Source organism: Phalangium opilio, unplaced genomic scaffold (genome assembly GCF_054372755.1).
Source record: "Phalangium opilio isolate 3A_F unplaced genomic scaffold, DU_Popi_V2 ptg000540l_1, whole genome shotgun sequence".
Lineage (NCBI taxonomy): Eukaryota > Metazoa > Arthropoda > Arachnida > Opiliones > Phalangiidae > Phalangium > Phalangium opilio.
In genome coordinates, this window is record NW_028324244.1 from 1,343,406 (window position 1) to 1,370,277 (window position 26,872).

Here is a 26,872-nt window from a genome sequence, read left to right on the forward strand (position 1 = left end):
CATTTAAAGCTCATGTTAGTCGTTCATTCTCATAATCAATATATCTCTCGAAAAGAAGATTGTAACTCTTCGGTCTTCGTTTGGTAGTTTAAGAAATTGAGCCTAAATCGTGTACAAAAACACGTAACGTTTGTCCTTCCCCGCGCAAAGGATTGTGGGTTGAGCTAGCAAAGGGGTTGTTGAATTAAATTAAAAATAATTTTGCAAAAATTCGTTAGCAAAATTATTTTGCGGAGAGAGAGAGAGAGAGAGAGAAAGATAGGGGGCAAAACTTAACGTATTTTATTAATGTTCATGCGGCAGTTATTTTTTTACTAGTGGATTATTATAATATAACATTAATCTAAATCGTCTACTGGTACATTAATAATTAGAGGTGTAGGGAACGTAGCTATAGCACTATAGCTAGGAGTAGGGATAGAGGACTGGAGACTCATTAGGTTCTGTTTCGTTGGGAAAGCGTTCTAACTTCATTAGGTATTCTCTTAAGGGAAGAAAGGATTTTTAAAATTTCTTTCACGAATCTCGAGAATCTCGCGATCTATTCGCAAATCTCGTGTTAATGAAGAAACGGAAGTGTTTCAGGCTATTCCGACTTGTACAAGCCTTTCTACCTATTAATAATTTTACATCGAATTATGTTTTTACAAAAATCGCCGCCGCCTAAATACCTCTTTCGGGCTTGATTTTATAATTTTTTCGCGTAAAATTTTTAGAAATATGGGATTTTTTTTATAAGGGAGTAATTCTTTCTTAATTTTTTTATAGGTCGGGTTTTTTGTTTTTGTAGACATCACCCGAGGTGCATGTGAGTCCGTAATAAGGTGTCCCACACTTTCCCCATTTATGTTCTTAAAAAATTAGCAAATATTGCACATAATGTATTTATTCTATTTTTGTACATATTGGTGTCTTCCCAATCGACCGATACTTAGCGAGTGTGAGAGAAAGTGTTGCCAGTCAATTGCTAGTGCAAGTTCAACCGCTGAAACGTGGGGGGGGGGGTCTATTTCAATCAATTAGCAAAATAATTTTATCAGGTTATATTAGGTTAGATTATTTCTTAAAGATGGCTTTAACCTTTGTCTGTGGGATTATCGTTTGATTAAATACATAAATTTTGAAAGAGATGATTCTTAAAATCCTTCAAGGTCAAATTGTACTGTTTCCAATTTCGGAAACTGCGCCTACCAATTGTGTTTCCGGGAATTGACAGCTCCAGCTAAGGAAAAAGTAGGACTTGTTATTGACAGCGTTCAGCGAGGAAAACCCATCATTCGTTCTTTTACATAACCAATCTCTTTGGTATGTGCACCGAACGCCCCCGCATGACGTCAACAAAAACATTAAACCCATTTAAAAAACTATCCGTTAGGTACCCAAACAATTTTCGAAACACCTATTGGGTCCTTGTTTGACTGAGCAAAACTCTCTATCCACCAAAGATAATCCCACTCATACCTCTAACGTAATTTAGGTACTAATTTTACACAGTTACAATGTTTAAAGTGTCCGATCCCACGGTATACATGATTATTATTATTTTATTCAAAGGTCGCTTCGCTTCTGGGCTTCTCTTCTTCTCGGGCAGGTTAGCTTAGCCAATTGGAAGGTTGTGAAAATTTCCCAAAATAGAATATAATGTATTCGATATAAAAGAGCGCGGGCTATAGCTTTCCAGTTCTCGCGCTTTGAATCGTACTTTTTAACTCGCTTGTGTTTTAATACCGAATTCCGAACACGTTGTTCCTTATTTTAAATCCGTATAGCCAACCAGCCAGGTCTCTCCCACTTCGGGGGAATTCTTAAAATTTGTCTGCCATACAAACCGCAGATTTTTTCCAGTTACACTTTACCCCTTTTAATCGCCCTAGATGTACCATCGAATTATCCAAAACTTGATATCTTCTAGCCTGTTTATGTCTGTCACAACCTGATAGACGCGTTCAATATAAGTTCATAAGATATGTTCACCATAAGTTTGTCACTGGTAACTTAGAAACTGGAGCTTGTCATGAAGTGAGTGACGTAGGTCATAGCGACGCCTATTTTTGGCGCTGTCAAAGGCTTTGTAAGGCAGACTAAATAGGAGCTAGATGGAATCCTGCAAAACTAACCCACCGAGTGTAGTCACTCAATTCTCGCTTGTCGTTCTGCTAGAACTAGTTATCTCGAGCTGTAAGTCTCTCAGTAGCATTACGAAGTATGGGAAGTGTCATACTTATGGTAGGAACATATCACTTATAAACTTATGGCTCGTGAAATAACAGTTTCACCAAAAGTTGATAGATCAAAACAGAAAGTATACTTTATTGAAGCTTGCTCGTGCCGTGCAATATCAGAACCCCCGCTTTACCTCTCAGGATAGTGTCGACCCCCTTCACGAGCGCATGGCACAGTGAAAGGGCGTGAATAGGCAAAATATAGAGTTGCAGATTCTACCTCTTGTACCAAGAATTAACGTTGTAATGTAATGCATGCAATTGTACCGTATTTTCTCTTTCATCCTCACTTTAATCTCATCCGTAACTGTTCTCCAACTGTCATAATCTAGGTTATAATCTAGCCCCTGATAAAAATCCTGATATTTTAACTAGAATTTCGCATTTCGCGAGAAAAAAAGAAAAGAAAAACCTTCGGTTAAATCCTCTTGAAGTTGATGGACAATACTCGTGAATATTATTACTTATTTTAGTTATAAAGTTTTAAGTACTAACTCAATTCCTGGGAGGGAATATTATAAAAACTAGTTTTCTATCAAATTTCCCCCGGTTGAAGTTTATCTTTATCGGGATAACTTAAGTTCCAAGTTTCATTTACATCCATAATGTTAAAGAAGCCATAAAGAGCTCGCGACAAGACCGCTGTATCCGAAGTTGATGAAATTTCTAAAGGCCCATTCAGACGTTTATTTCCCCTGTTCAGACGCCAGAGCAGACGACTTAAACGGAGTCGTGTATATATGTGATTTTTGAACCAAGACTTTTGAATACTAAAATAGATAGACGAACATCCAAAATGAATTTCAAATACCGCGCCAAGAATCCTAAAACTTTTCAAATATCTTCTGCTAAAGCGTAGCTCACTGGATCACGTGCCAGTAAGGCATGATCGAGCGAGCTATGGCTACAGAAAAGGTGTTAACGAGGTGGTGCCCTCTCGACACTCACTCCTAGAAGAAATTGAAAATTTTCAAACTAAACCCGAGCACAAATCTTTTACATAGTCGTTGACATGTGTCTAACTAATTAAGCGAGAAAAGCGACTGCATTGACATGAACGTAAGATTTTAGCCTAAAGTCTGAATGGGCCTTAAGTGAACAATTATTTTTTTGGAGTAATTGTATAATATCTTCGGTTTTATCTACATTTAAGGTATATTTTTATGACGGAGGGAGGTCCCCGTATGTTGACTTTATCCTCCTGGTTACGGGGATTTAATTTATAAAGAGTTTGTAGGCGGCATCTTTCGACAACTCTTTGATCACGTGACGTGTTTGGTTTATTTCAACAAGAGCTTTAAAAATAAAATTCTCTCGTAAAAACGGACCCCCGGATTATCATCTTATTCCAGGAAAAAAATAAAACAGTTTTTTTCAGGAAAACTAAGGAAGTTCTTATCGGTTTCTTTTGAAGTTGTTTTCTAGACAAGAAAAACAACTAAAAAGAAATAAAAAACTTAAGTTTGTGAAGATTTAAAAGTACACTGTAAAGGGAAGAAGAAATGTCTACAGTTTAATTGGGGCTTGCTCCTTTAATTTTGCATTAGATAAGGTTTAAAAATTTCTTTTTTTATTTCGTAAAACACTTTTCCCATTAAGATTTTAATATTTAATTGAAGTTAAAGGTTAATACTTTAAAAATGTTTATCCAATGTTTACACCTTCGGAAGGCCAGGCAATACCTGGAGGACAAAAAACAGACGTGTTTCTGTCCTCTAGGTAGCCCGGCATCCTGTTGTAAATGGTGTTAGTCCTCCATGTATGTAAGCAATAATATAAGGCGCAACTTAAGACATCTGCAGGCGGCGTCTTGTTTGAAAACACTCAAGACGTTGGTTGGTGGGTATCGCCACCTATATCTCAAGTACCGAACTTTTAAAGTTGCTTGTGGAACCCTTAAAAATTCTTTAAAAATAATCTTAACCTCTTTGAGAAATACTTAATTTCTAAAAGAGTATAAACCACATCTTTGTGGCTTTGAGATTAAATAGCCGTAGCTTATGGTGATTTTTTCCCATCATTAAATGTATTTTGAAGAGGAAAAAAATATATATGAAATTGAAGATGGTATCATTAATTAAGTCTAGAACTAAATATATCTACATTTTTTTTTTCTTCTCGTGGACTTTACTTCGTTGAGTCTAGAATTTCTTAAATACGTATTTTCGTTTAATTATGGTATCCTCGCCTTCGAGAAAGCTCTTTGTTAATGACCGATTTTATAGATCTAGCTAGCTCTTAATAATAATAAGTTCATCTAGAAGCTCGGGCGACCGCGGGGACTTTGATTAAAAGGGCTTAATGAAGAAGCGAATTATCATATAAATGCACTTTGTAAACCGTTAACCCTGGTCGAGTCCCCTTACAAACCCCCCTTAATATTACAGAAGTAGCACCAAGCGTTATTTTCCCATACATATTAACACTGAATAAGACGGTCGAGTGCCAATTCTACGTAAAGATTTCTCTTAGCTAGATCTAATGATTGAAATAATTAAAAGATTGTTCCACCACGGGAACTCTGTGGTTGGGAGAAGAGAGGAAGGACAGCTAGGGGGGAATGGAGGGGATACCTCGTAGCTTTCCTTAAGCCTAACGCCAAAAAAATGGTGCCGAATTCACCCTAATCTTAATTACATACGCGTAATACTATAGGAATTTAAACTATTTCTTCCGTGAATATTGCAATTTGCAAACTTGAGGAATGCGCTCCATTTTTAAATGAATATTTATTGGAAACCAAAGCGCCGAATTAAGTACTGTACAACAATTGACTCGTGAGGGTTCTTGTACTAAACCATAAGTTTATAAGATATGTTACATGATAAGTATGACAATACCCATACTTCGTAATGCTACTGAGAGAATTACAGCTCGAGCTAGTTCCAGGGAGAACGACAAGCGAGAATTGAAGTCCTATACTCGAAAATTTTGCAGGACTTCCATCTAGGTCCTATTTAGTCTGCATTACTAAGCCCTTGACAGCGCCATAACCAGGCCTACCTCGCTTTACCTCGAATCTATGACCTACCTCCCTCACTTCATGACAAGCTCCAGTTTCTAAGTTACCAGTTACAAACTTATGGAAGGAACATATCTTATAAACTTATGCTAAATGAAATCTAAGTTCGTATCTTATCATTCAATAATCAAGGGTGAATTGATTCGATTCGTGGCATGGTCGATAAGCCATACGAAAAATCAAATGAAATAAAATGTTTCGTCCCTAGAAATTCGGCCGCGGGTTAGTATATCTAACTAAATATCTTTTCTCGTAAATTCGTTCTTTAGCTGTTTTTTCTCTCTCTCTCTCTCTCGCTCTCTTGGCTCATTCGTATATATATATATATATATATACGTACCGAAAGAAGATTTAGTTTTATAATCATCTACAAGTTCTATCTATCAATCCATTAAATGATCTATTTACTATATAGTTTCGATTATATTTATGATTTATCTATAAATATTTATCCAACACGATTGCCCGCATCTCCTTCCTGAACTATTGTGATTGATTTAATTAAGTTTGAGAGGCAGAAGCTTCAGCTGAACTTGCGGTTTTGTTAGGAATCGTAAAGATTACTTTGCACCTAGACCTATAGGAAAAATGTAATTCAGTTGTTTGGTTTTAAGCTAATCTTGGTCATTGGGTAAAAGAAGGATGATTCAGTTAAATTAGTTATAATTAGTGTCAATCCTTACTGAAATAATTCTAATTAATAAAAAATTAACATTTGAATATAGGCCTAAGCTTGGAAATGATTCAATTGAAAAGTATGATATTATTTGAATTGTTTTAAGACGTTAATCTTTGGAGCAGAGCTAATTAAGAAAAAGCTTGATCCATTTATTGTATTTATTGATTGTGAGTCTGCGACAGAGCAATTAGAACTATATAATGTATGGGCCGACTAATTAATTAAATTTAAACTTAAAATGATGAAAACAAATGCGAACTCAACCTATAATAATGCCGTCACGTCATCCCACCCTTCGGTAGTAAGAAAAGTACCTACACCCCCCCCCTTCCCAATTTTTAATGATCTTTTATATAGGTTTAGAAACAAAACGAAAATAATATTGGAAAATCACCGCAATAATACATTTTTCTCTATGTTTCTTATAGGTACAGAGAGAGAGAGAGCAACTGTGGTTGTATCGAAACGTTTCTCCGGGTTCTTTTTTTTCTTCTTTCATTTTCCTCCCATTCTAATTACGCGCCTTTTATTTCTGGCTGCTGGCGTTTCGCTCTAGCTACTAATGGTCTTGAGCGGGCTGCACGCGTTGGGAAGATTTGGCGCGATCTTAGCTCGGGGTGCTGATGGGAGGAGGAGGGAGGGCAAAGAGCGGATGACCTATTAATGGACCATCATCTCATGGATGGCGGGGCTAAAGATGCTGCAGCAGCAGCATCATGCAGGGGACCTTTCTTTTTCTTTCTCTCTCTTTCTTTCTTTCTGTCTTATAAACGACATCACCTCAGCGACGCTAAATTGCGAGGGGTTGGATAACTAACTAACTACTAATTCTTTGGGTAATAATTTTGATACTGATCTTCGATTGAAAGGTTTGACACAAGTTGAACCCTTGGTCTTAATTATCTCGTGGGTTTGACACAAGTTGACCCATGGGTTCGTGTCTTAGTCTTACTTAGCTCGTGGGTGGATTTGTTAATGAGTACTTGCAATGCAATTTGCGGAAAAGGGGCTTGAGAAATTTCCCTTCCACATTTCTTAACTTTAACTGCGCATGCGCTTTAACAGGATTGCCAGTATTTTGTTATTAGAGCATCTCCTGTATGTATACAGGTTTGGAACGGAATTGAACACAGAATTCTATAAGTATTTCCATCTGTTGTTGATACCGGTTGAATTGCACGAGTCACAAATGGCTGCATGACAATACTTGTTCGTAAACCATAAACAAAATTGTGATGGCGTATTTCAAGGGCGGTTTGTTTTAATTTTAGCTCGAAGTGAGATTTCTATGTAATTGTCCGACCTCTCTCTCTCTCGAGTACCCCCAGCTCAAGGTGCTTCGTCTTCTTCTCCCCTATCGTCTTTTTTTTATTCGACGTGGGAATTGGAAGATGTATTAAGCTTTTATATTTAGTTAATCTACCAAATGAAATGCCACTTTATTTTTGCGGTTATAGCTTATTCGGATTTATAGATATTGATATTGATCCCCCGTTTCTCGCTCCCGCAATTGTTTGATATTGGGAATTTCCGCCAATTTGGAGCGTTGACAATTGGGTGTTCGACAATTGTGAGAATTTAAAATTGGGTGAGTGAGTGATAAATGGGTGACAATTAAACCGACAGAGAGTCAATTGGGAATTGGGTGAATAGAAAATTTATTTTTTTCCAAAAAGTAAATATTTATTTAGAGAAACCATAAAAGTTTCGCGAGAGACCAAACCTAACCTAATCTAACCTTAACCTGACCTCACAGAACTTAAAATTTTCACCATCCGAATTTTGTATGTATTTTTATCGACCGTCTGTCGGTTTCATTACCACTCAATTGCTCCTAATTGTTGGACACCCAAATGTCTCTCACACAATTGTCGTGATACCTGTAAATTTATCTATGTCTTATTTCATATGATGCGCTTTCGATGTCATACCCATATCTGAGGGTTAGAAAAACAATAAAAACCGTGAGGCCTCTGTGGTCGCTTAGCGCAAGAATGAACCAAACGATATAGCAGAAAGCCTGTTCTCTTTTTCTTTTTTTGATAATTTGGAGTTAGGCTGGTAAATAATTCTCCTATTAGGGGTTCACCTCGAGGACGTATTTCGTCCAGCATCCAATTTCTGGAAGCGTTACGCGACTCGGCGCTGTCTTCTACCATAAGTTCGTAAGATATGTTCCATAAGTTAGTTACTGGTTACAAACTGGAGCTTGTGAGTGAGGTATAGGTCATAGATTCGAGGTAAAGCGACGCCTGGTGACTGGGCGCTGTCAAAGGCTTAGTACAGACCAAATAGGACCTAGATGGAAGTCCTGCAAAACTAATTAACCCTCCGAGTGTAGGACTAGTTATCTCGAGCTGTAAGTCTCTCAGTAGTATTACGATCGTGTCATACTTATGGAAGAAATACATCTTATAAACTTATGCTTCTACCCAGCGGACTTAAAAATGAAGAAGCAAAAAAAAATGACTAAATAAGTTAACGAATGAATAAATCTTTCATTAGTTTGTCCAGAAATTAAATTGTTAAATTTTGGTACAGGCTTTTTTAAATGAGGAAAAAATAAATTAGATCTGACGATAATGATAAAATATTATAACCATGGTCTATTATTAAACGTAATTAAGTTAATTATTGAATTTAATAACCTTCTTCTTCATTATAATGTAAGAATTTTATCGAGTTACAATGCTCAATTAGTGATGATGAACTAATAAGAAGGTTTAGAGTTCATTATTACTCCAGTCAATTAGTCAAGGTCTCTTATATAATTTTCGACCAATTAAAAATATATATATATAATTTATTAGTTTAGGAATGCAAAATATTAGAAATTCAAATTATTAATGGCTGTTTCTTATCAAAACCAAATTAACCAATGAGAAGAATTTAACATAAGTTTCACCTTGATTATTCTGAATTTGTATTTGTTAAAATTTAGGAGCGATATCCGCAATCTCTTCCATAGACTTAAAACCGAACTACAGCTTTAACAATAAAGCAAACCTTGATTGAAATATACTACTACAGACATAAGTTCATAGATATGTTCCAGCCATAAGTTTGTCACTGGTAACTTAGAAACTGGAGCTTGTCACGAAGTGAGTGAGTGAGGTAGGTCATAGATTCTCGATCTGGTTTTGGCGCTGTCAAAGGCTTAGTATACAGACTAAATAGGAGCTAGATGGAAGTCCTGCAAAATAAATCGAGTGTAGGACTTCGTTCTGCTAGAACTAGTTATCTCGAGCTGTAAGTCTCTCAATAGGATTACGAAGTATAGGTAGATGTCTTACTTATGGTAGGAACATATCACTTATAAACTTATGCTACTACAGATTATTAAAAAAAGGTTTTAACGAAAGAAAAAGTGTTGCCGCGGGGCGCGAGTTTTTAAAGAAAGCGCTTCTTTTTTTGGCTCTAGGATACGGGCCATCGGCCATGCGCGTCCGCAAACCCACGTGACTTTATAGGATCTTCATTGTTACAACGGAAGGCCTGGAAAAAAATCTCAAATTTTTTTTATACCAACGTTTGCAATAGAAAACAAAACAAAAATAAAATAAAATTGACCTAAGAAATTCCTACAGGTGTTACTAGGTAGGTGAAAATCTCGCTCGTGATTCGTGAAAAATGAGAAAGAGAAAAATCAAATATGATTTGGGGATACGTGGGAAAATCATCGAACCCAAGATTTATCTTTATACCTTAGGCAAAATTGCATTTCCAGGTTGAATACGCCGCTGAATATTTACTTCATATGATTATATAGTCTAATTTTCATTCGTATTATTATTTGTATGTTTTCAGAACAAACTAAACAAAAATTCTTGGAACAAGTCACGAAAATCCGTTTTCGTAAAATCTACGTGTGACGACGGAAACCATTCCCAGCGAAAAGAGGAGCGTTTCTTTAACAGACACCATAACTTTGTGTTGTCGTAAAAATGGGCTTTCAATTTGAACATCTAGTCTGACAAAGTCTGGGAATTGGCTGGGAAAAAAATGACCAAGGGCCGAAATGGTAAGTTTACAGTTTTGTATTACGTACTCCTTTTTATTTTAAGATTAAATCCCAATTTAAGAAATGTAATGAAGAGTTGATGACTCTTATCATATCTTGGCCTTAACACTTAAACTATAGACCTATGTTAAGAGGGATATAATAGGCATATTGTGGAGTAAGAAACTACTAAGGTTTTTGAAGCGAACCTTAACGTCTTCACAAATTGATATTTCGTTTCAATTATATCCAGTCGGTTTTTTCCATGGTTTTCCTTTCACAGCACTCACTTTATTTTCCGCTTATGTTTTATAATAATGAAAATGGCTTTGGTTTCGCTCGGATACCCTCTATTAGTTCCACTCCTAGCTGGAATAATTCTCTTCTTAATATCAAAAGAAGTGAAAATTGTTAAATGGACTATTCTGTGGGTTAGTCTCGCATCTATAGTCTCTTCCTTTTTGTTTTTACTGAACGCTTGGTTACCTATAGCGTGATTGCTCAACTTGTTTATAAAGCATTAGGTTTAGATGTTATCAACAAACTAACACCCAAACAGAACAGAACAGAACAGAAGAGAGAGGCGAGAAACATTGATATTGTTTTTACTAAGCAATTTTCCACGCTATGAATTTTCACGCTCGCTTGAGCAACACGAGGTTTTGTCATTGATTACTCTTTATTGCGTTGCCGAACAGAATTGATTTGACTTAATGTTTTAAAGTCGAAATGGCGCGAAATTTAGCTTGAGTCACATGACTTAAATGCTAGCGTTGAAACAGTTCTGATTAGAAGTGAAATGATCCCTGAATTGAACACAGAACTATAAGCAAGAAGTTATATCTAGTTTACTAGGGAGAAGGTATAAATTCGCCACATTTCCAGCTTTATCTCCAGCAGTCCAAACGTAGCCTGTCCGGAGTTAATCCCCGCCGCCCAGGGTTGGCAAGTTTTTGCCAGGGGTGGAAAAAACCGCGGTTTTTACCTGGTAAAAACCGGGTGGCAAAAACTAATTTTTCCGCGGTTTTTACCGCGCGGTTTAAACCAGGTTAAAACCGGTGGCAAAAACCATTTTTTCCGCGCGGTTTAAACCAGGTTAAAACCGGTGGCAAAAACCATTTTTTCCGCGGTTTTTTCCACTTTTTAAGGTTTTTTCCAGTTGCTATGTGAAGTATTTGACTAATTATTCGTTAAATATTCGCGAAAAACCTGGCAAATTTGAATACTAAAAATTTAATAGAGTAATAACCACCTCAAATTTAAAAATTAAAAATACTATTGTTATTTTTCTAAAATAACAATAACAAACATCACGAAAATGCACTTAAAACTCGCTAGTTTACCACTTTGTAACCATGAATTTAGTTTTTGCCGGTTTTTTCCGTTTTTGCCGATTTTTACCGGTTTTTTCCACGTGTCCCGGCAAAAACTAGTTTTTGCCGGGTTTTTGCCAACCCTGCCGCCGCCTCTAAATTACAACCAGCCAGCATCTCATTGGTTCTTGAAAACTCGTGCACGTTAGCGCGACGCGAATGACGAAAATTACAGTCATATTTTCCGACTGAGGAGAGGCAAAATAGCCTAGTCCTCCTTTTACGACCCCTCCCCCTTGTATTTTGGTAAGGGGGACTGGGACTATGGCGCGCGCCAATACTTAGGCATCTTATACCTTCTCCCTAATAAACTAGAAATCACTTCTTGCTATAAGCTTCTCAGTCTGTCGTTGAATTGCACGAGTTACAAATGATTGTCAACTATAGGATGGTCAAAACAGCTATGAACCGACAAATTTGATCGAATTAGCCAAATGACAAATATCAACTGTAAATAAAACATTTCGACATTTCGGTTTTGGGTGTAGAAATGGTAACGCGACACTGAGATTAATCAGTTGGATGGAATACATGGTACAAGCCACAAAAGTCACCTCTAAACCGCAGAATTCGGTTCGGTTTTTGGCCCTGGGACAACATCAAGGGGCATACATACATACATACTCCGCAGTATTAATAGCGTCTATAAAAAAAACCTTGAAATAATTTAATCCCAGAAAGTTAACCGAAATGGGAAACGAAAAACCTCATACCGCAAAAAAATGTGGCGTTTTAATTAACATTTAATTATATAGTATAGTTTTTGCTATAAAACTGCCGAAAAATTCAAACAGAAGATGAGGAAGAAAAGCCAGGGGGTCAGGGGAAGAAGGAAGGAAGGGGGGCCTCGGGGCTTCGATACCAATTAAATACCTTCGGCAATTAATTCGAATTGTAAAGTAAATTAGTCCTTCGTTTTATTTATTAATAGGGATTATTTAAAAAAGCTGCATCAGAAATACGTCATTCGAAGTATACTTATCCATCCTTCATTTAACCTACGACCTTTTGTTATGAACCCATATGAACTTCTCATTAACGCTAAGTACTAGCTGGTTGTTTTAATTCTATCAAAAGTTTAAATGTTAGTAAACAAATTTTTTGAGAAAGGTTAATTATTATAATTTTATAATCTATAACCTTCTACGTACAGATATTTAATTCCGATTAGCGGTTATTTAATTATACTAAAATTAACACCAGAAAAACTGAAAGAAAGACAATGACAATTATTTCTAATTTAATTAACACTCAAAGCATAACTTTGAAAACGTTGTCCCTTTTGGCAAAATGTCATCGAAGCTTAATTTTCTCTTTTTCTATTTCCGCTTTTGGGAATTATTATATTCCTTTTAAAATCATGTTCAAACAATTAGCGAATAAGAAAGAGAGATAGATAGAGAGTATATTTAACTCAAATGTCGTAAAGCGTTTTATACCTTTTAATGATATAATGACGTCACTTACCTACGGATCCCCTAATTTGACCAGTAAATTTGATTAGCTTTTAATTTCGACTCAATCGGCCTGTTTTTTTTTTTCGTATTCCTTAAACTTAATCGGGTTTTAATTTAACCGCGTGTTCTCTCTCTCTCTCTCTCACTCTCTCTCTTTTCGTCTGTTGTTTCCCCATCCTCCATCCCGGAGCAATTATCCAAAATGATTGGCTGACTGGCTAGACGGGACCCTCTTTCTTTTTCTCACACGATTTTTTTTAACTCATCGTTTATAGTTTTCTGATGACGTTTAACTGTTGAATGGAATTTTGATTCTTTTACCGTGTGTTTTATTTAGGTTTGACATTATTTTAATATTTGATTCCGTAATTTAATCAATAATATTCGAGTTAAGTCTGCGTTGCTTAATTTTTGATTGACCTTTCAGAAACACCCTGTATTTGATATAACCCCTATTAATCCAGGGTTGCCACGGGTCAGGGAAAACCTGGAAAAGTCAGGGAATTTAAAAATGGGCCGAAAAGGTCAGGGAATTTAATTTTAGTGGAAAACTTAATGTAGATAGAGTTTATTTAATTATTAACACTTAAAACGTGCTGTAAACATTTACGCTTTCGGCCTAAAAAGGTCAGGGAAAATCTAAGAAAAAGGTCAGGGAAAATTTGGAAAAGTCAGGGAATTTAGTTCTGAAAATTCCGTGGCAACCCTGTAATCTGTCTGTCTATCTATTAGTAACGCTCTGCGATCTACTACTGTTTGTCATAGCTTAAAATCAAAGATGATTTAAGGCGTGGTTTAAAATAGTGTAGGAATTGGATTAGAAGGAGTTAAAAACAAAGATGCGTCATTTAACAAGTATTTTAAAGGACACCGAGTAATTTTTATATCTATCATTAAAAGCGCCCTCTGTAATTATACAAATGTAGGAGTGTGGAAATACCTACATGATCGGGCGACATGTTTTAAGGACCCGATTTCCCTTTCATGGAAATGAATGTTTGTAGCAGTACGTAGGTCTAAACAAGCCAATTATTTTATCTCTAATATCCTCTCACTCTACAGGTGAAAATACAGGTTTTAATTATGAGTCGCCATTTTTGGAGACTTACATCATCTAATAATGATCCCTAGACTCTAAAGGCCCATTCAGACGATAGACTAAAACCTTAAGTTCACGTCGGTGAAGTCGCCTTGCTCGCTTTAATTAGTGAGTCACGTGTCAACGACTACGTAAAAGATTCGTGCACGGGTTTAGTTTGAGAACTAATTTTCAGTTTCGTCTAGCAGTCAGTGTCTAGATGGCACCACCACCACCTTAGTGCCTTTTCTTTAGCCATAGCTCACTCGATCATACCTTGACTAACACGTGATCGAGTGAGCTACACATTAGCAGACGATATTATGAAAAGTATCAGGATTCTTCGCGCTGTATTTGAAATTCATTTTGGATGTTCGTCTATCTATTTCAGTATTCTAAAGTCTTTGTTCGAAAATCAGCCCATGTAGGTGACTCGTCTTAAGTCGTCTGCTCTTTTCATTAGCCATAGCTCACTCGATCATACCTTAACTAACACGTGATCGAGTGAGCTGCTACACATTAGCAGACGATATTATGAAAAGTTTTAGGATTCTTGGCGCTGTATTTGAAATTCATTTTGGATGTTCGTCTATCTATTTTAGTATTCAAAAGTCTTGGTTCAAAAATCGCTTCATATACGCGAATCGTCTGCTCTCGAGTCTGAACAGGGAAATGAACATACCGACCATAGATATATTAAAAGGGTAGATACACAATTCAATGGGAGGTCGACGCGGAAGGGGCAACGAGCAGACAGCCGCTATTTTCTGGGGGTAGCCGTATAAAACGCCATCTATCGGGAACTTTCGAAACTAAATTAAGGGATGAGCTTAGAGTAGTGGCACTCTATGTTAACCCCCTATAGGGCATAATAAGTCAAACCCTCGGAGATGCCATTACTCCATTTTATACGAGCTAAGAGCGGAAAAACGTATTTTATAAATTTTACACCTGTAAAATCTTTTAAAAAAACACTTGGAACTTGTATTTCTACTTACTTTCGAGGAAATACCACCGTTTTCTGAAGGTAAGAGTCTTTTTTTATACATTTATTAGTAATAAAAACATTTAAGGCGAGCTAAGCCTTGGTCATGGCCATAATGTAGATTTGCACTGTTGCACAGAATGATAGAATGAAAGAGGCTGTACTTTCGTGACTTGGAAAATTTATTTTTTAGGCTTTTCGAACATTTCTATGGCAAAATGAGGTAGGAGACTAATGAAATATTTAGTGGATAATTTTGGAAGCAAGGTATCATTGATGAATTGGTTGTCTTTCACTATCATCAAGATTTCGATGTTATCGGGTGGCACAAATACTGCCAAAAAGCATACGGGTACGTTACACACGAAAAGCTGACCCTGAATCTGATGATAGACGTCTGAAGTTTTTCTCAGTTCCAGTTCATCCGTTTCTTCGTCAATGTAAAGGTGAAAGTTACCCGAAGCTGCTTTTCCTCTGATAGTTTCTTTATTCTTGAAAATAGTGTAAGGGCATTTGATCTCCACTAAGTACAGCTGGTCCTCAACCAGTATAAGGCAATCGGGGCTTGCCCCAAGGAAGCAAAATTGTGGATTAACAATCAAACCCACAGAGGTGTGACACTGGGTATTGATGTGTTGCCTGAATATTTGAAAAAGCAGCGGGTTCATGCTTCAATCCCTGATCAAAGGACAACGCTCCCATTTCTTCTAATGCTTCAGATTGTTGCCCGAGAGTCAAATTACGGAGAGTCAGTTTAGGGATAATTTCATCGGTTACATTAATTTGATCTCCAAATTAGTATGGAATCGCGAACAGTTTGAGCGCTCTACGTAGTCTCTTTCCAGTGGTGGGAAAGAAATCTGATTTTGTAAAATGTTTTGAACAAATCCGTAAACTGGAGATATCAGCTGTTGTTATAGAATCAATCCACTTCTTTCTAGTGGCAGTCTCTTTCGGAAAGTTGTGGTAAGAAAGAAAACCTTCTTTACACCCACAGTTTGAACGCAGCAAACATGAGTTGAAGCCATGATTGTTACATAAATAAGTAAATAAAAACGTTTATGTTATATTTCGTTTTATGCCTTTAAATATAGAGACACACACTTAACAAAGTTTGTTTTGGTGGGCACCATTATCGACTCTTATTTTAAGAATATGTAACAGTTTAATGTCCGGATATTTAAATATCAGTACCTTAAAACGTTGCTAACGTTGTTTTAACATGATAAAATAACGTTTTTCAACGCTGAAAACGACGCTAATCACTAATCTGCCGTGTTTTACAAGACCAAGGCTTAGCTCGCCTTAAATGTTTTTATTACTAATAAATGTATAAAAAAATACTCTTACCTTCAGAAAACGGTGGTATTTCCTCGAAAGTAAGTAGAAATACAAGTTCCAAGTGTTTTTTAAAAGATTTTACAGGTGTAAAATTTATAAAATACTTTTTTCCGCTCTTAGCTCGTTTAAAATGGAGTAATGGCATCTCCGAGGGTTTGACTTATTATGCCCTATAGGGAGTTAACATAGAGTGCCACTCATCCTTATGATAGTTCCAATTTTGGCCGCTAATTTGTCCCCGATAGATGGCGTTTTATACGGCTACCCCCAGAAAATAGCGGCTGTCTGCTCGTTGCCCCTTCCGCGTTTTTTCGTTAAGCCTAAGCCAGCGAAGTGGATCTAGACCCTTTATAGTTTTACTATATCTATGATACCGACTGGGCGACCGACAGGAATTTAATATTTTACTCTAATAGTCTGAATGGGCCATAACCACAAGAATAGAAAAGAAAAATTTGAAAAGGATTAATTCGTTTTGGCCCACTGGATTTTCAGTGACTCGATCAAAAACGTTCCAAGATATTCAAATTTTTCTTTGGAATATATTAATGCAAATTAGGTGTACATTTTTATATTGGTTTAGATATTTTAATATATGAATATTTAATGAAGTCGATGACGGACGAGGTACCAAGCTTTTTTTTCTTAAAAAAAGGCTTAATCATCAAATCGGAACGCTTCTTATTTCTTTATTTTATTTTTATCTCTTAATTTTAATATTTAAACGATATAAAAATATATATTCAGTCTGCTAATTAAAATACGCGGCGTATAGTCAGTTCTTTATATCTTTTACCGATTAAAAAAAACTATTTCCATTTTATAGACAGATATGCAAATATCGAGATATTTTAAAGACAATATTCCAGTTTTTTCCCAATCGTTTCCAAGAATAACCGTGTCTATAAAACGCATCAGGGTAAAATGTCAAATGGTAAAAAGGCTTTTTTTTTCTTTGCTTCATACATACCGATACCATAAGTTTATAAGTGATACGTTCCTACCATAAGTATGACACTACCTATACAAGTTCGTAATGCTACTGAGAGACTTACAGCTCGAGCTGGTTCTAGCAGAACGACGGAAGCGAGAATTGAAGTACTACACTCGGATGGTTAATTAGTTTTGCTGGACTTCCATCTAGGTCCTATTTAGTGTGCATTACTAAGCCTTTGACAGCGCCAAAACCAGGTATCTTCGCTTTACTAGAATCTATGATCTACCTCATTCACTTCACGACAAGCTCCAGTTCGTAACCAGAGATTAACAAACTTATGGTGAACATTATCTTATGAAGTTATGCTGATACGAAGTAATACCGGTAGGCTAATTACTCATTCTCTAGCAAACCAAACCAGTAATGTGGAAAAATTCGCTAGACAATTTTCCCAGGCATTATACTTGGATAATTATGTTTATAATGAAAAGATAGGGGTATAGATCATTGCCGGAAAGGGAGGGAGGAGGGGGCTTAATGAAAAAAAATGGTCGTAGCTTCGTTAGTTAATTGGCTAGATCACGTTTTTCGAATCCCGCCTCGTGGAATCATTGGAATTTACGTCGTAAATTCATAGTTTTCTGGCTAGGAGGATTCATACCATTTGCATAAGGAGGCGAGGCTAGTCGCAAGACAAAGTAGCCTGCACTTTTTGAGCCTGAAAACTATTATAAGTTCATAAGATATGTTTCATTCATAAGTTTGTCACTGGTTTCAAACTGGAGCTTGTCATGAAGTGAGGGAGGTAGGTCATAGATTCGAGGTAAAGCGAGGGAGGCCTGGTTTTGGCGCTGTCAAAGGCTTAGTACAGACCAAATATAAAGTGGACTGCAAAACGAACCGAGTGTAGTACTCAATTCTCGCTTGTCGTTCTGCTAGAACTAGCTCGAACTGTAAGACTCTAGCATTACGAAGTATAGGATGTGTCTTACTTATGGAACATAAGCTTATGAAACTATGTATACACAATGGTTTTTCAATTATCGCGCCAAATTCTACACGAGCACCATTTCCGATTGTCTAAAGTTGTGATGTACATTCTGGTTAGAGTCTGCCTGGTCTTAGCAACTTAGCTCAGGGTCGCGCCATTTTTCTTTCTTAATTGTTTAGGCCGAGTATTAAATAGACAATGAACTCCCCGATTGTTAAAAATTCAAGGTCGACTTTAATTAAATAAGACAAAAATCCTTATCGAAACGAAAGATGGATAAAACGAATAAAAAGGACCCATTAATTGAAATATTCCCCAATTTTCTATCTCTCTAAATTGAATTTTTCTTTTCTCTCTCTCTTTCTTGGAGGAAAGGCTTAATTTCTAAAAGGTATAAATGAGATTTTAAATACAAACGCACGATGGAGGTAGGAAGGAAGGGAGGGGATTTTAAATTTATCGCCTATTGGATAATGATGATTAAACTTAAAAAGATAATTAGGCTGCTCGTTTCGCAATCGCAACTATATAGGGAAAGCTTCAGAAAATAAATAATAATTTTTGTAGTTAAATAACATTTCAATTTGCACAAAAACTGCTTATAACAATGACCAGTGAAATAAATTAGTTACTGCAAAAAAGGGGAGTAGAAGGCTTTGAAAGTTTCCCTCTAAGCTTCCGGTATGCGCGCGCATCTTTCTCTGCCCTCTTATTGGTCAAAATATGGTGATATTACGAGGAAAATATAAATAAACAAAAGAGAAAAGCTAGTTCCCAAAGAAGCTGCTAGCTTCAACTCCCCATCTTTATACCCTCTTTGGTTACTGGTAGATTTAATTGCAGACACCGCCCACCCATTATCTCCCTCATTTGCATTGCCACGTTACCAAAGTTGGCTCAACGGCATACTGTATTGTAATATACTGTTTAATGTTTAAACATTAAATTGTCGTTTAAGGGGAGTTATTTGTATATTAGCGATAAAACTATATACTTCTTTATAAAAGGGTTGTTTAAATTACCTTTTTGAAAGGGGGGACGTATAAAAATTGCGATGTTTCTGCCCCCCCCCCCCCTAAGTCTAGATCTAAATCAAATACAGCGGTAAAGATGATGATTCTCTATTTAAATAACACAAGTCTTCGTGTATATAGAGATTTTAAGAGCGGTTTACAGTATTTTCCAAATATATTATTGTTTTTTTTTTTTAACATTGTTCAAAGTTTTTGGTGTTGGAGGTGAGCCGAAGTGCTTTGTAAAAATTGTAATATCGAGATTTTTTTATGGCGGGAACTGAAAATTCTTTTTATATAGGTACGCGGGAAAAAAAACGTTTCTTCTGTAGTCGTGACCAAGAACCACCTACTAACATCCCATAATGACCGGCTATTTTCTCCCAAAAAAGAGAGGGAGCTTTCTTATAAATAAAAATATATTTTCTCGAAGTTAATCCTTATAAGATTAAGATTTCGTAGGCAGAATAATGAAAACACCATAAGTTCATAAGATATGTTCCTCCATACGTTTGTTACTGGTAACTTAGAAACTGGAGCTTGTCATGAAGTGATTGAAGTAGGTCATAGATTCGAGGTAAAGCGAAGACGCCTGGTTTTGGCGCTGTCAAAGGCTTAGTAATGCAGACTAAATAGGACCAGATGGAATTCCTGCAAAATTAATTAACCAACCGAGTGTAGTTAATGAATTCTCGCTTGTCTATCGTTCTGCTAGAACTAGCTCGAGCTGTAAGTCTCTCAGTAGCATTACGAACTTGTAAAGGTAGTGTCATACTTATGGAACATATACACTTATGATAACACTGTGGAAATGAAGGTGCGATATTCATCACCATCTCCTTTTATTTCGTGAACCAATTATGTATTTTCCCTAAGATTTTAAGAACTGTTTGTTCTTATACTCTTTCTATACTAAAGGACGATCTAATGTTTAGATTAGGTTTAACTTTAAGTTAATTTACTTTTTAACATGGAACATCAGACAGGAGGGAGAGAAGCGAGGTAGTTTGAACGCGCCCCTTTTATAAAACATCTTTAAGGTGAGGTGAGGTGAGGGGGGGGACAGGTAGAGCTACTGGACTATGATTTTTCTACGTATTAATATGAAATGAAAAAAGAAATGAATGAATTGGGGGGTCGATCCTGAAGATTTCATTCTCATTTGGATGCAAATACGTTACTAGAAAAGACGTTTTTAGGCTAAACCCCTTAAAATAATGTACACAACACACACACACACACACACACTCACGGGGCTCTAGATGATGATAACCACAGGGTTTAGATTATCACGGCCTTCTTATATAATAATCTATACTATAGCTACATCACGTGTACATCTACGTAGAAATTTAAAGGGGAAATGAAACGAATTAGAAGTGCTCTATTCCTGAACTGTATTATTAAGAGTTAAAGGTACACTTAAGGGTGGGTGGCTAAAAATATTTGAAATACGTCACGGGTACCACGTGACGCCTAGATCCAAAGACTCCGTATTGTGGCGTGGGACTGGACACCACTAGTTTTTGTTTTCGCCAGATTGCAGCGACAATAGACTTTAAAAACGGGGTAGGCAACCCTTAGTATCGGGACATGATACATTGCCATCCGTCACTACGCAATCACATGATAGAAAAAGACTACAGCACATGCGCCGTAAAGCGAGATAGAAGGTAAAGTTTTACCCCCGTGTCTTTCCCTCTTAGTTATTTCGAAATGGTCTCTTCCCTTTAGCTTTAGTTTCGCCGAACCACGCCTCTCCTAGGTCACGTGTCTCTGTAACGTTTCAAATCATTTTAACCCGCACCCTCCGTTGCCTATAGCTTCTTTGGAACTATCCCTTTAAATCATTTTCTTTGATCAAAGAAAGAAAGAAAGAAAGACATTGGATTTAATAATGTAATTCATTTCATCTTCACTTGAATATTTTTGTGGCTGGCTGACTTTGATCGTGACGCGTGTTTGGATTAGAATATAGCAAGCCTTTGCTTTACGTCTGTGATTAAATAGATTGTTGATTCCATCTTCCGAGGGTGTATCGGGTCTGGTGTGTAAGATGGTGGTGGTGCGTGTCCATGGTGCATGGGTTCGTTCGTTCGGGAGCGTTATGGGTGCGAGATTGGTTGATGGCGGAATCGTGAGATACGGTAGCCGAGTAAGCGCCCGGATTGGCTTATACCCCTTGGATAAAACTAACAAGACACGATACTGCGTACATATCCTGCAGTTAGTTTAAAAAAAACGTTTTCTTTAATAATATAAAAGCTCATTTTGCACCTCAATGAGTGGAATCGTGCTTGAAAATGATTCCCCTTAAATCTCGACCCTCCAACCTCTTGTTAATTTAGACCCTCTTGTGGATTAGAATTTCACGTTAAAATAGGCTTAGCAGTATTCTAAATTATGTTTTTCCAAAAGCTGAACATTAGCTTTTGTTTAAACCCTCCATGTTAAAATTAGACTCTTTGGTTTTTTTGAGAAATTTAACTTTTATCCACGTTCAATTTGACCAAATGAAGATGAACCGGGATGTTCATTGTGTACAGGGTGTTACTCAAAGGTCTGTCTACTCATAAATTAAGGGGGATGTTCATTGGTCGAAAATGTATCTTCTATCTCCATTTTGCCACAAGGGTCACCGTTTTCTCGTTACGTTTTGGAATGTTTTAGGGATAACCCCTTAATTAAACTAGAAATCATTATCTAAATTAGTTTCTTAATTAAATTAACCGTAAAACACTCAAAAACTCGAAAACGGTGTCCCTAGGGTCAAAATGTCATAGATGTTACATTGATTTCCCAAAGAACATCCCCCATAATTTTTGAGAGACTTCTCAGAAGAAACAAAACGGAACGGGCGTGAACTTCTTCTTTCCTTTAACAATCACCATAATTAACTTAACACAAATTTTGACCTTAGATTTGGTATTATTTAGATTTGATTATTGTGAAAAGATATTTACATGAATATTTATCGATTTGACTAATGAATTAAATATCGATTAACCTTTTTTGTTAAAAAAAAGAACGTCATACGTGCATTGACTGCGCCATAAGTTTATAAGATATGTTCCATCCATAAGTTTGTCACTGGTAACTTAGAAACTGGAGCTTGCCATGAAGTGAATGAGGTAGGTCATAGATTCGAGGTAAAGCGAGGGACGCCTGGTTTTGGCGCTGTCAAATTTGGGCTTAGTAATGCAGACTAAATAGGACCTAGATGGAAGTCCTGCAAAACTAACTAACCGAGTGTAGTTAATCAATTCTCGCTTGTCGTTCTGCTAGAACTAGTTATCTCGAGCTGTAAGTCTCTCAGTAGCATTGTGTCATTATACTTATGGAGCAACATTTCACTTATAAACTTATGCTACGTGTGTATTTAGTTCTTATCCGTCTTTTGAACGCGTCCGAGAAATTTATTCGACAATCCAAAAGGCGTCTACTAAAATAAGATGGCCATACCAGCAGCGTCACCAAGGTATACCGTATTTAGGAATGGCTCAATCGGAAGCAGAATAAAAAGCCGAAATAATCTTTACGCAAAAATAATCCTCAGCCTTAATCTTTAATAGTCTTTCACACGCGATTTTCCATCGGGTCTTATAATTTAAGCAGCTGGGCTTCGAGATTTCGAAAATACAGTCCCAAGACGGAAAAGCAAAAGCAAAAAAAAAAAAAAAAAAAAATTCAGTCTGGAAGTTTTAGCTTAGACTTCTCAAATTTCTAACCAAAAAATATCCCAGCTGCGTCAGACTTGAATAATTTAAAAGCGCGGCTAGCTTTTAAAACACACGTTTAGTTAAGAAGTTTTCCAGAAAAAAATAAAACTGTACGATGTATTTTGAATAACTAGACGCGTTCCACAGTCCACCGGAGTCCATTTTCACTCAAGTCCAGACACATATCTCATCTTTTCTAAACTAAATTTTAGCACCAAATGGTTGGTTATACGCTATTGAATATTTAAATTATAACCCCATGCATGATGTACCATATTGGAGTGTGAAATTTTTAATAAATTACGGTAGTTAATTACGCGAGTTTTCGGAATTGTATCAGAAGTTAGTCAAAATTTTAACAACTATACTTCATCTCTAAGGTTACTACAAAAAACAACTGACAATTTGCAAAGTTGATAAAATTACTTATTAAATAAAATTATTTTTGGCGCGAAATTTAATTTGACGCCAAAAGTCACTAGGACATCTTGCGGTCTTTATATGAAGATGGCGGGAAAAAATGATGAAACCAGGAATAGAAATAATCCCGTTTTATCAGAAGCGCGCAAGATTTTGAAAAAAAAAAAAAAAAAATGTCTGCGAGTTTATCAGCTGTTGGGATATTTAATTTCTTTTTTTTTTTGTTGTCAGACTGTATTGAAGTAGAAGGCGGGGCTGGTATTTATAAAATGGGAACCGGATTTTGTCTTTTAACAGCCTTGGACTCTAGTAAACCTTTACAATAAGAAAAGCGAACAAATCGAGCCCGCGCGGGATGTGATACGATTCCGAGAAAATAATTGGTTATTTAACTTTAAAATACTGTCTTCTTTAAAACGCGTGGTGGTACCAGTGTACCAGACGATTTTCTAGGTCAAATAGTCGCGTCGCGTCGCGTCCCCATGGGGACCTGCAATGACGCGCCAGCAAATTTCCCCTCAAAAACCAGTTGGTTATTTAAATATGAGATTAAACAAAGAAAAAAAAAGAAAGATTAAGGAGCAAAATAAAATTATGTTCAGGTCGAACTTACGATTGGCAAGAGAAAAAAAAATTGAATGCCAATGGCGGAAAAACATGTCATTTAAATATATAGCGTATGGGCGGAGTTTGTAGCGGAAGACAGAAGTAACGCCAAAATAAAAAGTCTGATGTGTGACGTAAATATGACGTCAATTCGACTTCATTTAAAATTTAACCAATTTATAATTAGGCTTAGCATTAATGAAATAATAAATATGTATGTATATTCAGGCGGTATGTACATCTCAATATCAAGAAACTGAATTGAACTGAACTATGGCCAGACAAATCAAGGTCTTAGCTAAGTAAATTTCTAAAAAAAGATGAAAATAGACGCGCATGCACTTTTGAATATAGTTTTAAGTCACCTTCTTCGTCTAGAAAAATACACGTACTATAAATTCATTTACAAATTACAATTTATTCTTTCTAATCCGGAATTAAGGGAGAGGAGAGAGAAAAAAAATGCAAGGAAAAAAAGTTTGAATCCGAATAAAAAAGAAATAAAAGGTTCTCTCGGTCGGGACTGCTATCCCTCTCTCTCTCTCTTTGGTTGCTGCCTATAAAGTCTTTCTGGTTAATTCCTTAATAATATCGACGAGAGATCGCATAATTCGTCCATATTCCCTGTTTGGCCCCGGGGCTCAGCCGAGTGCTGCTCACTCCCTTCTTAACTTCTCGTATTCTGGGGCTGGGGCAACGACCTACCTACCTTACCTAGCCCCTCTACTCCACACCACTCCGCCTCGCTCTCTCGCTCGCTCGCTGCCCGCTAAGTCTTCTTCTTACCCATCCCTCCCTGGATCACTCTTGCCACCATCACCACCACCAATTTTTTCTCTGCCCCCGTGTAGCTGAGAAACTCCTCGTCCCATCTCGCATGCATCCATCCCGCATCCTGGCTGTACAAAAATCAAAGTGACGGTGACTGTACTCTTAACCCCCTTTTCATGACGCAAAAACCCCGACTCTTGTCTGCACAATGGGTGCCTTGAAAATAACCCCGTTTGCTTGCCTCGAAAGGTTTCAGTTACTTTTGGGTAGTAACCAACCGTTTAAGACAGACAGTCTGGAGAATGGGTGCCTTGAAAACAACCCCGTCGCTTGCCGGTTTCAGTTACTTTTGGGTAGTAACCAACCGTTTAAGACAGACAGACAACCGATCTATATGGTCTTTGGAATTTTGAAAGGGCTCTTGTTTGCACAATGGGTGCCTTGAAAACAACCCCGTTTGCTTGCCTCGAAAGGTTTCTGTTACTTTTGGGTAGTAATCAACCGTTTAAGACAGACAGACAGAACCGATCTATATGGTCTTTGGAATTTTGAAAGGGCTCTTGTCTGCAGAATGGGTGCCTTGAAAACAACCCCGTCGCTTGCCGGTTTCAGTTACTTTTGGGTAGTAACCAACCGTTTGAGATAGACAGACAACCGATCTATATGGTCTTTGGAATTTTGAAAGGGCTCTTGTCTGCACAATGGGTGCCTTGAAAGGTTTCAGTTACTTTTGGGTAGTAACCAACCGTTTAAGACAGACAGACAACCGATCTATATGGTCTTTGGAATTTTGAAAGGGCTCTTGTTTGCACAATGGGTGCCTTGAAAACAACCCCGTTTGCTTGCCTCGAAAGGTTTCTGTTACTTTTGGGTAGTAATCAACCGTTTAAGACAGACAGACAGAACCGATCTATATGGTCTTTGGAATTTTGAAAGGGCTCTTGTCTGCAGAATGGGTGCCTTGAAAACAACCCCGTCGCTTGCCGGTTTCAGTTACTTTTGGGTAGTAACCAACCGTTTGAGATAGACAGACAACCGATCTATATGGTCTTTGGAATTTTGAAAGGGCTCTTGTCTGCAGAATGGGTGCCTTGAAAGGTTTCAGTTACTTTTGGGTAGTAACCAACCGTTTAAGACAGACAGACAACCGATCTATATGGTCTTTGGAAATTTGAAAGGGCTCTTGTCTGCACAATGGATGCCTTGAAAACAACCCCGTCGCTTGCCTCGAAAGGTTTCTGTTACTTTTGGGTAGTAACCAATCGTTTAAGACAGACAGACAGAACCGATCTATATGGTCTTTGGAATTTTGAAAGAAGCTCACTCATTATAGGTTGACTTCCGTGGGATAGGGTAATACCGAGATTTATTCGGGTTGTAGCATGAACAAACTAATGCGGGAAATCATCTTAGAGATAAAAGACGTTCACGATGGTGTGCTAACAAGTGTTGCCAGTCGTGCAATTCAACCGCTATCTACATACAACAGACGTACTGAAAATCTTGTAGAATTCTGTGTTCGATTCAGTAATACATCATTCAGTTCCAAACCTGTATACATACAGGAGGTGCTCTAATAACAAACTGTCCCTGAAGCGCATGCGCAGTTAAAGTTAAGAAACGGTATAAAGGGGTGGGGGTGCTAGGAAATTTCTCTAGCCCCCTTTAGTGCCCATCCACTAACTATTATGGTTGAACGTACGTATGTCTTTATTTTTATAAATTTTCAAAATATGAGTGTCATCACCTCTTTAAGTATACTTTTTTCGATGCCGGGATTATTGAACAGGTAGTGAGTGAGTGGTTCCCCCCGTTCTTCTGTTAGATTTTTACTTCCTCCGCGACAGAAACAGAAGAAAAAAATATAAATCCGCCATTCTTTTCTCTAACGCATCATCTCTTTACCAGCGCATCACCCGATCTTAAGAATCAAGACTTAAAACTAAACGTCCCTCATTCTCACCAAGCAGCTTGAATTAATAGATATTTAACCTGCAAGTTTGCTGCTAATTTCATTTCAGTGTAATAAACGTAGTTACTGAATCAGTATATTTGTTTTATTAAACTTCCCCATCGGTTGTTTGTTTATTTTTGAGTTAGAAATTATACAAACTCCACATAAAGAAATTTTGGTAAATTAACTCCTTTGTTTATCAAATTTTAATTACTTTTTCTCAGTCTGAAAAGAAAATGGGGAGGATACTATATAACTGTAGGAGATAATAGGAAACTGTTTTTTGTAATGTAATGTCTTTGAC

The 26,872-nt window shown here is 37.0% G+C and overlaps 1 protein-coding gene and 1 long non-coding RNA gene across 3 annotated transcripts in view; one reads left to right on the forward strand and one right to left on the reverse strand.

Moving 5' to 3' along the window:
- Positions 1-10,083, forward strand: part of LOC149588553 (uncharacterized) — a 59,220-nt gene extending 49,137 nt beyond the window's left edge. Inside the window, exon 4 of the long non-coding RNA XR_016379959.1 lies at positions 9,731-10,083. This is a non-coding gene — a long non-coding RNA (uncharacterized LOC149588553). The remainder of the gene's footprint in view (positions 1-9,730) is intronic.
- The window catches only part of lft (Limb expression 1 family member lowfat), a 63,563-nt gene that overhangs the window by 25,013 nt on the left and 11,678 nt on the right, over positions 1-26,872 (reverse strand). The window lies entirely within an intron of this gene.